This window comes from Poecilia formosa, unplaced genomic scaffold (assembly GCF_000485575.1).
Source record: "Poecilia formosa unplaced genomic scaffold, Poecilia_formosa-5.1.2 Scaffold7, whole genome shotgun sequence".
NCBI lineage: Eukaryota > Metazoa > Chordata > Actinopteri > Cyprinodontiformes > Poeciliidae > Poecilia > Poecilia formosa.
In genome coordinates this window covers 3,797,248-3,812,419 of record NW_006799946.1, presented here as the reverse complement: position 1 = coordinate 3,812,419, position 15,172 = coordinate 3,797,248, and the positions used below count along the sequence as shown (strand labels likewise).

General features: G+C 38.6%; 1 long non-coding RNA gene across 1 annotated transcript; it reads right to left on the bottom strand.

Moving 5' to 3' along the window:
- Nucleotides 1-573: 573 nt before the first annotated feature.
- LOC107833144 (uncharacterized) lies at nucleotides 574-15,087 on the bottom strand. The gene is made up of 3 exons (XR_001658862.1): nucleotides 14,609-15,087; nucleotides 2,951-2,953; nucleotides 574-585 (listed from the first exon to the last, which is right to left on the bottom strand). It is a non-coding gene; the product is annotated as an uncharacterized LOC107833144 (long non-coding RNA).
- Nucleotides 15,088-15,172: the final 85 nt, after the last annotated feature.

The window sequence follows — 15,172 nt, the reverse complement described above, 5'->3', positions numbered from 1 at the left end:
CGTATTAAAGCTTCAGAAAACTGGAGCCAAAACAAATATATATCACAACCATTAGATCCTTTCTACATGCCATGCCTGTATAGATGACGACAAAAGCTAAAAGTCACGAAGGGACATTTTGGCGGACTTGTAGAAATTGTAAAAATAATAATCTCTAATTTTTGCGTGAAACTGCGGTCGAGCCTCGCTCATCTGAGCTACCTCCATTGTAGATCTGAGTCATCACAGCAGTGGGTGGACTTCAACCCCCTCCCAAGACATCGTGGACCTTTGAGAAATCCCAACTAAACAGCAAAATGGCATCTCAGTTGCAGTACAAAGGGTTTTTGTTTGACTTGTAAGGCTAGGTAGTGCTTGCTCAAAGCTTTAGCAGTGATCCAAAAAGAGAGAGGCTCTTCCCACCCTCTTAAAACTGCTGCAGAGAACAGGCCTGAAAAGACAGGGATGAAAAGAAGGCCAGCGCACTGTTTCGACATTGTTGTTTATCCGGAGCAAAATTACTGCTTTTCATTATCGCCTCAAGAAAGCGTATAAACGCAGGTGAAAAAGCCATGCCAACTTTAATTACCCTTCTTCTCCTTCTGGCTCGATAAATCGAGCAAGGCCTCAGAAGATAAAAGTAAGCCACGTTTGGGGTGCGCAGCTGTTCTCATTTTATATTCTTCTACAGTTGCCCGTTTTATATATTCTTTTTGAAGTCGTGTGAACAAACAGAATACCCGCTCCACTCTTACTCCCCTGTAATCACATCATTTATTGAAAGCCATATCAGAAATACACTTCTTTTTTTTTTAAAGTAAAGCCATAACCCGACTCTTTCCTCTTGAAGTTAAACTGTTGGTTGACCTCTTCACTCCTCCATAATTCACCGAGTTAGGGTTGTATTGGCCTCACAGAAATAACACGGCTGGCCTTCGAGCTCACCCTGCAAATATCTGGGAGGGCTGATAACATTCAACTACTACACAAACACTTGTTTGTGCTCCCAACGACTCTTCATCTTCTAAACTCGACAGTCTGTTTGAGGAGAAGCTCCCCTGCATTTTCTCAGCTGAGATTAGCAGCCTGCGTGTTTGTGTCTCACTTACAAGGCTTCGTTTTGTCCAACCCCGATTGAGACCAGATGTTATTTGAACCCCAAGGTGATAACATGATTACCACATAGTGCTGACTCAGTTAATCTGTCTTCGAATTCTTGGGAAGGCAGTCTGAATCCAACCTGACCACAGCGCCGTGAATCTCTGAGGGATCCTTACCTGCTGCTAAAACAATTCGGTTTTTGTTTTGTTTTTGCAAAGCAGTCATCTCTCTCTCACATTCTTTTTTCACGTGAGAATAATAGTTATGCTAACCAATGATACATTTGCCGAACTGACTCAAATGCGATAAATAATGTCAAAACGTTTGTAGCTAAAAGGGAGTTCCAGTCCCTCCAAATGCTGTCGAATCAACATAACACGTTTCTGACTGTATTTGTTATATTTCATTATTTAAATAATAGTAGTCCTCGTCCGTGATGAGTTCCTCGTTATTTAATGAGAGATTTGACTTTTTAACTTCGAAAGATGAAAGAGCGCCAAACATTTATGCTCAAAGTAACCGTATGATGTTGTTCTCAGTATAATTTCAACCATTTACAGTGGTTCAACTTTTTTTTTGTTGAAAATATTTCATATCAATAAATTATGAATCTTTCTTTAAAAACTTGAATGCGCTTCTCCATGGCCCTCCATCAGAACCAGGAAAGATCACCCTTTGTGGGCTGCTTGCTTTGTAACCTATGGTAAGTTATTCCTTTGTCTTAGCAAAGCTGTGCAAAACACTGTTCCTGTTTTTCATGCTATTAGTTTTTGATAACTTCAATTACTTTTCACAATTATTAGCACTGGAGTAATGAACAGTCTGTAGATTAGTTTTGTTTTATTTTCACATTTTAACTTGTTTTATATTACTATGTAGACAATAGTTTTTTTTATTATTATTATTATTAACTTGTTTTTTTCCCCTCTGTAGTCTTTACTAGTTATGCCTCTTATATGAATGGTGCCTCTGCACAAATCTTTATTCTGCCAGGCTGCCCTCCTTCGAAACCAGATCCACGTATTAAATTAATACATGTTGGTTTAAACTGCTGCGCGCTAAAATTAACCAATGATAACCAATGGCACATTGTTATGCTGCATAAGGATTACATGTCATTATAATTCTAGCTCACCAGTATCTCTGCCTCATGCTCTTGAATCTGCAGGTACCACCCCAACCAGCTTGAAAAGTTTTTTTTTTCCTTACCCAAACCAGTCTCAGCAGCTTGATGCCATTATTAAGATTCTCTTTGACGTACGTATCTGTCAAAAAGGGGAGTGTTAATTGCTTGTTGCACAATGGAAATACCAGCGCTGTAATTGTTTGCCACCCTGACCTCCGGCAACATACTTTCACCTCATTGCATTTAGGAAATAAAATGTCTCCTTGTATGCTGCTGCTGAATGAAATATTGTTTTTTTCTTTTCCCTTATGCAGATGATACTCAGATATGCATGCTTACTTATTATGCCCGTTGAAATTGGCAAAGTAGTTGAAATTTAAGCATTTTAAATACGTAAAAGTTTCCCAGGTTTTAAGAAAACAGAGGTTTTACATTTGGACACAAATACCTGGGAAAACGTTTATTTACTGCCTTGGATTTCATCATCGCGTTGGCTGATCGATGCATATAGAGCAAGCTTCTGGAATCTCTCTTTTTCAGTTGTGAAACATCGCCACTAAGGGAACACTGTGTCTCAGAGCAATGTAGAAAAACTAGTTTGTGGTTTTGTTAAGTCTGGGTTAAACCATTGCAAGGATTATTCCCATGTCTTAATGTTGTCTTTGCGCTTATACCAATCTCTTGGCACTTAACTGTAAGATATAGGCCATCATAGTTGAAACATTCGTCACTGAACAGAGATACTCCCTGAAGAAGAATGTACATTAATTCATAGTAAATTCCTAGAAGGTGAAGTGTTAAGTCAGTATGCCCCAGATCTGTGCTGTAACTAATTACTAAACATACAAGTAGTAGCACTTATTGTTCTGGAAGCGGAATAGATCAAATGACACATTACAGCATTTTTTTTTTATTATTTTTTTGTCGTGACAGTCAAATATTTGTCTAATAAATCATGACGATGTTTTCTTGTTTGTGCAGTTTTTTTTTTCTTGTTAGAAAATATTGCAAATGCAATGATGTGCACACTAAGTAAATCTAAAAATTGCCAGAGAATCGGTTATGTTTTCCCACAATGTTTTATGTTTTGTCAGAATATTTACTGGTTATACCAAATGAAATATTTTAGAAAACCAACTACTAGACTTTAGAGCATTTCTGGACCAACAGAAATACTTTTAATAGATAAAATACCTACACTTTTGAATGTATATGTAAAGGCAGCTCATAGCCACTCTTAAGGATACTCAAAATGCAACAGAGCAAACTTCATATTATTGCAGAGTTCTAATCCCAGATATTTCTAGGACTGCAAACGAAACCAGAAACTTAAATGAGCATAGACAATTTTCCTCAGGACTTTAGAAAAAGGTTAGCGGGAGACTTACTCAAAATCTGAAAAGAAATGGGGGTAAATGGTAAATCTTTTCAGCAGGGCTACCTTAGATCCTTTCTGTTCTTGCTAATGTTGATAGTTTCGTTGGCCGCTCTGAGGTTTTAAATATTCTATTATGAAAGCAAAGACCTTATTCAGACACCTGACCCTGAGGACTTACTAGTGAAAACTGCTTCAAAAAGAAAACATGGCGAGACTCAAAATCAAAGACAGCTAAACAGCAGATTTCACTTTCCGTTGAAGCTTACAGATTCTATGCTTTCCAATGTTCAAATCGTTTTTCTACAGTTTCTAAAAACAGAATGAGAGGCATCGGTTTTTTTTGTTTATTCTTTGTTTTGTTTTTGTTTTCTGTTTTTGCTACAGTAGATATTTCTGTCCTGCTGCTTTTGTGTTTGTTTGCATCCCCTTCCTATCCTCCCGACCTCGGGCAGACAGCCGCCCTTCCTGAGTCTGGTTCTGCTGGAGGTCTCATCTTAGCAACAGGAAATTGTTCCCTTGGTTGTCTCCTGCGGCTTGGGATGGGGGAAAAATTAGATTGTTGGACAATTTTATCTATTTAATTATAAAAGAAATGCATTGAAAAAGTGCACATTTTAGGTTATTTTATATATATATATATATATATATATATATATATATATATATATATATGGATCAGGTGTCTGAATATATAAAAACTTGGTTGCCATAAGTGTACACATTGTTCAATTCTAGGTTGTTGATAATGTTTGATTTAGTTTTATCTCTGGCAGAAGTCTACAAGTATGCAACGTCTTGACTTGGAGATATTGACCCACTTTAACTTGCATGTGTTCTCTGATGCTCTTAAAGGGGAAGTATTATCTATTTTCCAGCCACATAGTGTCGTGTTACCTTCAGTTGTTATAAAAATTATGTATGTACCAAATAAGACTTAAAAGGAATTTAATATAGCAATTTAACACATTAGAATTGGAAATTTAATTTTTAAAAAAATACTGGAACTAATTAACTCTAACTGTGGGGCATATTCATCCAACCAAGTTAATGAAGGCTTTTTATTTTTTAAAATATTGTCTTTGAGTAGATGTATTTGTTATTGGATGAATTACACAGAAAATATTCCACGGTAAGGGTGGAAAAAGTTTCTAATTGATTTATCTTCATCTTGTCTTTTTACACCACAAAATACTTTTTCATATTTTTTATAAGATACAATGTTTAAAAACCAGCTCCCATGTACTAATGAGACCTTTCAACATGGATGCATTAGACTTTGTATGCACATATTTGACTTGATAGTGAAATAGATTTTGAATTCAATCATTTTGAATCCGGAATGAGGTGGACCGCATTTAAATTAGCTTGATATTTTTACATAATGTGACCTAAATGACTCAGTCATGGGAGTATAGTAATGGACGAGAAGCCACATATTTCATGTCCGATAAATGAATGTCTCCCTTTATGTTCTTGTACAATTTGACAAAAATCAATTTGTCCTAAACACAGACTGTAAAGATTTCTTCAAAAAAAGAAAGTATTTTTATTTAAACCTCACAATCAACCTTACTGAAACAATACCAGTTAGAGAGCTTGATAAAGGATTTGAATAAATTAATAACTGGCATCATGATTAAGATTTGCAGTCTCATATACTGTGATTATTCCTCCAGTTCTATCGTTAGACTCAATCTAGAGTTGAGACTACATGTTGATCTCAATGGTACATTTGACTTGTATGTTTGGTCTACGTTTTGACCACAGTTTGAACAAGCAACTTTTGTCTTTGTGCTTTTCTTTGAACAATTATAGTTTGTTTTTCTCAGGTAGAAACATTCACGTTTTACTGACGGGAAGCAGATCAGTCACTTCTTCTGGGTGATGATGTGATTTTTCATTTAAAAGGTAGGCGTTGAAGGTGTTTCCAGAAAACAAAATGTTTTTTTTTTATTTTTAGAAATGACAACAGCTTCTGGCAGGGCACCACTTTATCTCCTGATGTAAGCACGCCATTCCCGGCAGTGACTTTCTGTTTACCAAAAAAAAAATAAAAATAATAATAATTTAAATCCTTCTCCTTCATCCAGGCAAGCATGTAATGGAACACATGTAGCGTCATCTGTCTGTGAAACCAGTCTTTGAAGGCTGCCAGCATGACGAGTCTGGCCCCAAGCAGAGAGGAGGAACAAACTGTTTTCAATGTGAAAGCAATGTGAGCCTCGAGATGTTTACGCTGTTGTTTCCCAAGGAATCCCCAATTGGACTTTAATTAGGACCATGGATGGAATCCATGAAAGGATTTAACCTAACCCTAACCGCAAAGCAGCTGAAAAAACAACAAACAAACAAAAAAAATAAAAAAATCAGAGGAACTGAATGAAAATAAAAACAACATGGTGGAGAAGAGAAGTTGAAAGGAGACAGAATATTGGTTGGTGGTTTGAAGTCTTTGTGCTCAACATGGGAAAATCCTGTTGTGCAATTGTCGCGTCCCGTAAAAAAAGTTTATTCTCCCACTTCTTCAGTACTCTGGGAGCTCCTTTGTGTCGACATGCAGTTTCCACAGCGAATGTGTCACCGCTCAATGCGTGTCTAAATGTGTTGGTTTTTGTGTGGGCAAACTTTTATGGGGTTAGGCTGTCATGTCCGAGATGAATCAGTTTGGAAACATGTTCAGTCTCTTTTTAGTTTCATTTCTACTGGAAAAAGGGGGCTGAAATTGATTACTTGACGTGATACTTTCGGGCTTTTCCTTTTGCAAAATTCTCCTACAGTCTTAAAACGGTGAAGGTGTAATGTGTCAAGATTTCTTGAGGTTTTAGTTCTTCTTTTTACTTTTGCATTTTTGTTTTAAGCTTTGCTGAAATGTGCCCGTTTTGATAGCCTCATCGTTGGATGTGGTGGCTGTGTTCACTTCATCAGACCACAAACTCCAGGGTTCAATGGAGCAGTTCGGAGCTGTTTACATAAAGTTCACTTGTATACAGATTAATTACACACAAACTGATATTTTCTAAGCCGTTATTTCCACTAATTAGGCTGATTTCCCACAGCTGATGAAAACATTAAAATTAAGATAAGAATATTACATCAGACCGTGAAACATATTTGCACACAGAAATGTGGGCCTGATGAGAAGTGCATTTAAAACCGTTTTAAAGGTTATTTTCAAAAACAGAACTTTTAATCTGACAAGCAAGCCTCTCCAACATTTCATAATACTAAATACAACTGTGAACTGAAATCAGAATCTTTGGCTTGTTCCTCTTTGCCAAACAGTTCAAGCTCAGACTGGATGGAGAACATCAGTTGACATTAAAGTTTTGAGGCTATAACAGGACAAAACATCCAGAAAACCTGTGGTTTACTGCAAAAGGACATTTCTGAACACAGGATTAGTTTCTTGTTACTGTTGCAGACTAAGTGGAAAAAAATAAATAAATAGAAAATTAAGAATATTTGCCTTGAAAAGCACCAATAAAAGTTCACAGCAACAAACCTACTACATTTTGTGTGTAGTAGGTTTTCCTCCTCTCTATTGTATCTGAGTCTGTGGCTCCAAATCTCCTGATGAGGTTAAATAGGTCATCTTTTTTCTGATAATTTACATTTATTTATTTCTGTAGAATTTTATTTAGAAAATGGAATCCAAGCAAATACTTCATTGTTTTAGCTCCTTAAATGAAATACTGGGACTTCAAAAACATCCCAGCTAGGGTCCGACTAATATATTTTGCCCCATAAAAATCAGCAACATCAGGATTTTTTATAATACAGCAGTCAGTAGTGTTAATTTAATATTTCCAGTAGATCCACGCTGTGCATTTCTGCAATTCAAAGTAGATAAGAGCACTCATTATGCTTCTCCTGTAGTGTTTTTCTGTTGCACAGGAGCTTCTGGAATAGTCTGAAGCCCCCTGTGCTGCTGTCCTCCTCCATGTGTATGTGCGTGTGAATAACCTTGACAGAGCAATGCCAGGCTTCACTGAGTGCCTGCAAGCACTGTGCTATCTTTAGATTTTGTTGTAGCTTTTACCACTGGCCTCCTCCTCCTACTCCTCCTCCTCCTCCTGTTTCTCCTCCACAGCCTACTCACTGTTGGCTGCACATGCAAACATGCACTCTTGTGCACGCTTGCACACGACCATCAAACTTGTGCACACTCAACTCACAAAATTTGCACGGAGCCCGTGGCTGTTACTGGGCAGATTACAGGAAAGCAACCTAGTTCTGGGATTAAAAAAAAAAAAAACATGAAAGTGATGTTTATTTTTGAGCGTGGAAGGAAAGAGCGACTCCTGCTCCCTGAGCGGCCCTGATTTCTGCCCGGAGGCAAGTTATGAGCATCGAGATTCACAAGATTCTCCCTCTTACTCCTGCTGGCCTGGAAAGTGCAAAACCCAGACAGAAGAGATCTAAAATCAAATCTGAATAAATGAATTATAATTACTACTCACTAGAGTGTAACACTTTAGCAAATCATTTTCTGACAGTCTATTTTTATTGCTCATTACGCATATGGGCTATTCTCTCTTATGATGTGAAGTGGAAATAATGCGGCATGACTCTTGATGTTCACATCAGCTAGTGGCTTGAATTCTGAAGGTTCATCAATAGTTTATAAGCACTCTGCACTGCTTTTCTGATTCGTCAGCTAAATATCTGACAATGCTGCCTTATGTTTTTTTTTCTTTCTTTCTTTCTCTTTTTTTCAGATCACAGTGTAAACGTGAAGATGTTAACTTTGGGTATGTTGAGACCAAAAGCACGTATCATCTTCAGGTGAAGCGATCAAAAAGAATCCAATCCGATGAGTTTGTCCTGATGAGCCAGTTCCCACGAAGCTTTACTGCCTGTAAACAAGTAAACATGGTGGTTTATTTCCGTGACAAAGAATGAACTCAGAAACCCCGAATATTTCTTTCTCGAGTTTTTTTTCTTTCTTTTCTTTCTTTTAATCAGGCCTCCAGGTAAACCATCCGTGTTGTTCTGTAGACTCAAGCTAACAGGAAATAAAACTTCATTTTCAGGGCTCATTAAGGCACGGTTACTGAAAACAACTGAAACGCGGGGAAAGCCATGCAATACCGTGTAATAGCCCTGAAACATCCCTGCAGAGAACACCAACTCTTTGATTCTCGCGTTGGATTTTCTTGAGAGCAGGTAGTTCAAACAGCTTCATGATCAGGGTTACAATGTGAGCAAAAGAAGAAAGAAAAAACTGGAACGCAGTAAAATGAAGCTATAACTCATGGTTTCGTCCAAAAGTGTAATGTCACATGAAAACAAAAATATGTACAGTTCTCTAGAAAAGTATTTACCTCTTGACAGATTTGTTTTTGGGGTCTTTTGCTTTGTTTTCTTTTATTTGGTCATGATTAAAAGTTTTAATATAAGACAAGGAAACTTGAGCAAATAGAAAAAAGAGTTTTTTTTATTTATTTATTTTTTTTATCATAATTTCATCTATTAAGGGAAAAAAAGCTGTCCAAATCATTCCAAAAGTTTTGTGGAAAAACTAAATGTTCACTAAAGTTTAGTCGATGTGCAAAAACTTACACCAAGGAATTTTGTCTTGGTTCTTCTTTGCAGAATAGTTTTATTGGCCAACTTGAGGGACTGTCAAACATGAACGATTTGTCAACGTCAAGTCATTCTGATTTAAGTTTATGTTTTGACTAGGCCATTTAAAACTAATTTCTCCTTAGAATTATTCACAGATGTACATGTTGTTTACAAAATCAGCTTGCTCTTAAGCCAGTTCGGCAGTGAAAATAAAGGTCTCCATCAGGGACTTAAAGTAAAACATACCAGTAAGGGAGCATGGTGCATGGTTTGTGAATGCTGTGTTGCCTTAAGGACAGTTTAACTGCGTCTCAGAGGTTAAAGCTTTGTTCTGCAATATTTCCACAACTGTGTGTGGAAGCTGTAAAAAAAAGGGGGCAACAGCCCTCAGATTACAGGAGAACGGCTTTAAAAGAAGAAACAAAAGCTTAAAACAAAAGTCTAAATTTAATATTGGATTGGGAGATTTAAAACAGGCAGTAATAAGTTTTGCGCGTTTCATTTCTGTATGTGAAACAGCTGGATGACTTATTATTTTTGATAGGAAAAACTGGATGGTACAGACTTTAACATTTGGGTTGTTCACAGCTCTTTCCTTGTGCAAATCATCACACCGAACATGTACTTGTAATCAGGTGAACAAGTACATCCTTCCTCCCAGAATCTGAAAATTACCTTTTCATGCATTTTAATCCCTATTCAATCATGTCAGTGTGAGATTGTCTGATAATAGTCATTTTACACCGCAGCGTGGGAGCTATCGGTGTCTATGTGCAGCTGCCTCTGTGCCTCCTTCCTCTTTTTGTTTTCTCTTTCCTGCACACAGCAGAGCCTGAAACTGTCAGGTGTGCTTATACGGCTCAACACTTTAGGTTACAATATTTTCTTGGTCGTTCAGCTTCTGGGCCATTCTGCACTTCAGCTGACACAGATCTGAAAATATTGCTTTTGCTCTGCATTCCCCCCAACCACCCCCCTTCTGCCTTCCAGCAAAAGAACAGATTTTTTTTTTTATTTATTTTACTTTACCACATACAAATGCCTGAGAAATAATTCTGTTTATTCCACATCTTAGATATCCAGTGGATTTTCTTGCCAAGCTCCCAGTGGTTTTTCTTGCAGCTGTTATGTTTTGAAACCCAGCATGTGTCCTGGAGCTGCACAGCTGGTGAATAATGAATGGAATTGCTAAATGTGGTCCCTTCTTGCCTTAAATTCATCAGAGTAAAAACAAGAGACGCGCTGCAGTTTCAGAACCTCTGAATTCCCCTCAAATTGCACCGCGCCCCTGACGGAATGAGAGGCTGCTCAGCTACTTGGAGGCTTTTCTTTTCTCTAATCCCGTTTGATAAGTTCCTAATGAAAGACGTCCACTGGAAGCCCTTTAGGTCAGCCTCTTCAGCATAGTTACAGACCATCGCTTGAAACATGCAGGGCGATTTAAATGTGCACCCCAGGAGATACCGCAAAATGCACTCATGCACTGGTTTTCCATTTTCTTTTCCTCTTCCTTGCCTCCTATTACAGTAATGGAGACAAGGATTTTTTTTTTTTTTTTGAGCAATTGACAAAGGAGGTTGCATCTCTTTCTTCTCTAAATCAAAGCGGTTTCATTGTTAAAACAAAGAAGCAGGAAGATAAATTGAGAAAGGAAGAAATGATAAGTGTTTAAGAAAAATAAAATCTGGAAGGAACTGGAAAAACGACGTCATATTCCTCCTAAAATGACCAGGTGTGTTTGGTGCTGACGAGCTTTCAGGATTTTAAGGACAACATTTTTGGCCTTACTTACATGGGCATCTAAATAAATCGAACTGACATCAAAATGTTCAGTAATTCAGCTAAAAAGGTCAGACTTTCAGTTTATATAGGTTAATTGCACTCAGAGCAAAATGCTTTAACATTTCTATCTGTTAATTTTGACGACTAAAGTTTATACAGGAAATGAAAACCCAAAATCAGACTTCTCTGAAAACTGGAGAATACTACGCAAGACCAATTAGATTTTAGACTTAGTGTGTACTGACCTTTGTAATGTATACTAATGTATAAATTTCACTTATCGAATCAGATTACAGGAATACATTTTGCACAAGCATTCAGACAGTCCAGTTTAGTGAAATAACTCTGTATGTGTGCTACTCATCTACTGCTTGCAGAAATGGTTGGTTCCCATGAATACAAAGAGCTTCGTGCTCTTTAGTGGTTTGAGAAGCACAACCCATAATCACAATGTTCTTGGTTTCATTCCAGTAGAGCTCTGCACTTTATTCTTTTATCCTCTTTCATCTTTTCATCTGCTGCAAAATTCAAGCAATGTGACTGAAAATAAAATCACTGGTGCTTCTCTCAGTTTTAATTGAGACACAGACAGCAAATCAAATCTGTTTGCATAGGATAATTGATACATAAGGCAGTTTGAACACAGGTAGACAATGTTATAAGAATCGGATTAAAAGGTATCACACATAAAAAAGTAAAGGTAAAAGGCAAATAATACGGGGGTAGTTTACCTGACAAATGACACTGGAAAAAGCACAACATAAGTGCTTTGTACAAACAGCCTGCCAATGCAGAAATTTATTTTTATGTATGTTTGGAAGTCTTTACTTCCCTAGTTGTAACCTGTACACATATGGACATTTATGCCAAAGGTTGTCTGAAGTTTAAGTGTGGAGGCTTGTGCAAAAGGGTGGAAGTCACCCCCACCACATCTTAGAGCAGCTCAAGAGTCTGCAAATGCAGTTTGGGAAAACACAACAATGGAGACGGGCCAAGACACAATGCAGACTTAGAGAAACGTGGACAAGGACCACAGTCCAGCAGGTCCCTGGGCGGACCTCACAGTAGTCATGTAAACCAACAGTCCTCCCACAAACTGTACCAAAGAAAGCATCTATCCTCTATCCCAGAAATCCCCTTGAGGTCAAGGAATAACCTCATCCCAAAACTAACATCTGTCCACCAACAATACCATATCAGGCCTCACCACATCTAAGGAATTGGTGGCCTCCACAGATGTCCAAATGCAGCCCAGAACACCTGTCTAAAGCATTAGACAACACATTCCCACATTCCCAAATGGTCTACCCTTGACTGTTGCATCCCAATCAACTAAAAACCCCAAAAGCCAGTGCCAGGCTACAGCAAACTACTAAGCATAGCCTCATTGGACTCGATCAATATACTGAACCTGAGCCACCTGAGCCAGGCTCCCAAAAATCAGGCTATGAAACACCCAGGGCAAACCACCACAAGAGAACACCCACAAGATAACAGCCACACCATCACATAAACAGAGTCTCCAAACAATGAGCATCACAGTCCAGGACCCCACACTGGGCAAGACCAACCTCTCCAACCACCATGCATCTGTCCCTTAAGGAGACAGGAATACATGTTGATTTCTGGGCAACAAGAAGCCCAAAAATCTCAACAATCCAGACTGAAAAACAAAACCTGTTAATACCAGCAAACACAAACAGCTGCAGGCCACCAGCTGGCTAAAAACAAACACAGGACATGCAATGTACACAGAACAGGTCATTCTGGGTTGGAAAAGAAAATCAGCAAGACAGTTCAATAATTTAAGGACTGCTGTGATATGTTCTACTTTCTGGATGTTGCTCAGGGTTGATATGTTTTTTGTTGTTGTTTTTTTCCCCGACACCAGTTGAAGCATCATTTATATCCATATAATCTTTGTACCTATTTTTGTTCTTTATTATTTTCAGCTACCTCCATTTACTTCCAGGTTTTACATTATGTTATTTGAATGATTCATCACAGGCAAGCGTTTACAAAGAGATTTGTAGTAGAAAGCTCGTGCTACTGCTTTCTAAAACAAAGGAGGTTGTAATCCTCCTTGTTGATCATTTCATTCATTTCTTTTTTTTTTTTTTAGCTGAGCAGCACATGTGGGTCTGCGCATGCCGGGTATTACCATCCATGGGCTTTCCTGTCTAGACGGGATTTAAAGCTCTCTGTGACCTGGTAGTCTCATTCCACCAGTGATTCCTGGCAACGTTCCCAGTTTAAGGCTACTGTAACAGGATTAAATTTCCACTGCAGGACTTTGTCTACGTCACCTTTAATTGCCGGCTGACTTTACACTGCTACAACATACTTCACACACAGAACCAATGTGTCAAAAAAGTATTTGATGTTGTCATGCAGTGCCTTGCAAAAGTATTCATGTCCCGTCAAGTTTGTGCCACAAGACTTCAATGTATTGCGATTTTGTTTGACAGGCAAATTCACAGTGTGAACATGTCTGTGTAGAGACAGAGTATGTAAATGTTTTGGTTTTAACTGTATGTACTTATTAGAGCGCTGTACTTTTTTAAAATTTTTCTTAAATATTTATTTGTCTACATTTAATGGGAATTATTTCTTATATAAAGTGCTGTCCCTCATGTATAATCATGTTTGCTGCTGTACTATTTATCACCTTGTCCTGTTTGAGTCCCACATCCAGCCACGCTTATTATTTGTCATGGTAATTGAGTGGGAGTGCTGATGCCTATCTGTAGTAGGCATCAGGAGTCGGCATTCAACATGGCCAGGTAAAGACACTGGACAAGCACTCATACACACACACAACGCACAAAGACAATGGCCAATTTAGAATCACCAGTGAGGCAAACTCTGTTTTTGGACCATCAGTAAAGCTGGGTAACTTGAGTCAAAACCTTGTAAGACCAGCTTCAAGGTAAGGAAGGTAATTTCATTTATACAACCCATTTTCAGCAACAAGGCAATTCAAAGTGCTTTACATTAAAGAGTAATCAGATTCAAGTTGAAGCTTGATCTGAGTCAATGAACATGTCTTCTGTTGTGATATAAGCAACGCTTTATGGGTCGTTTACAGTCATGGCCACTGAAGACCTGAAATTTTCCTCAGCTTTGTCTTTTTGTCATCCGCTTGGGGTGAGAACAGTCCAACAGTAAAATCTTTACTGGATTAACATGAAACAGAAACAAAAGGAGCCCCATGATGGCTTGTTAAAGACTGCAGCATGACTGGAATTAACAAAAGGCCCACTACGGGTGGCTCGTTTGGAAGACCCAAATACCAGATCTCATTCGCATGGGTTCCTCCTCTTGCAATGTTTCCACACTACAATTTCAGGTCATTTTGCAGACCGAAACCGACCTGTGTGCTCTTCTCCTGCAGCTGCCAATACTCTATTTAGCAATAGTTTCCCCTTCTTCTTTTAGTTTACAATATTTATATATTCATTTCTGTGTCTGAAATTGAGCAATATGTCACAAAAATTTGAAAAAAAAGAAAAAAAAGAAAGGCTGAGCAGATGTTGAAGTGTCTTCAGAAAATGCACATGTTGTGTTTGAGCAATAAAAATACAGCAGACTTTGTGTTTTAAATGTCTTCCATGACTGTATGTATCCAACCTTAAATGTAGTAACAACCAGACATATATCTACAAACTTCTCACCTGGCTGGAGAGCAGCAGCGGAGTCAGCTGCGTCTGAGTCGGTGTTCACCGTGGGGCTCCGTCGGCTCCGAAGCGGCTAAGGAGGCTTTACATTCGCTCCACTACTGACAAAAACGACTCATTCCTCACGGCTCCATCGAGCTGCCGCTGAATATTGAAATCCGAAGCAAAGAAAAAAGCCGGCATTTTTTTTTTTAGTTAACGGCTTGTTTGTATCTTCCATCACTTCCGTTGCAGCAAGTTTCAAAGTAGCGCCTTCATTTTTCTTCTCTCTCCGCTGCTCCGTCTTGTCCACGCCCTCAGCCAATCAGTGAACAGCAGCGAAGCTTGCGTCACCCACCAAACCAGGGCTGGTCCGGCTGGCCCTGCTCTGAAGCAGGACCCTAAAAAGCAGGGCCAGCCCCGTTGAAAAGGGCTGGTGGAAACGCATTTAAAGCGAGCCGAGCCGAGCCGGCCGAGTAGAGCCGGTGGAAAAGGGGCATTAGTGTCCAAAATGTGAAAACATGGAACTAGAACCAGTCAGATTGGAAGGAATATGGTTTTATTTGTTCTCAGTATACCTTG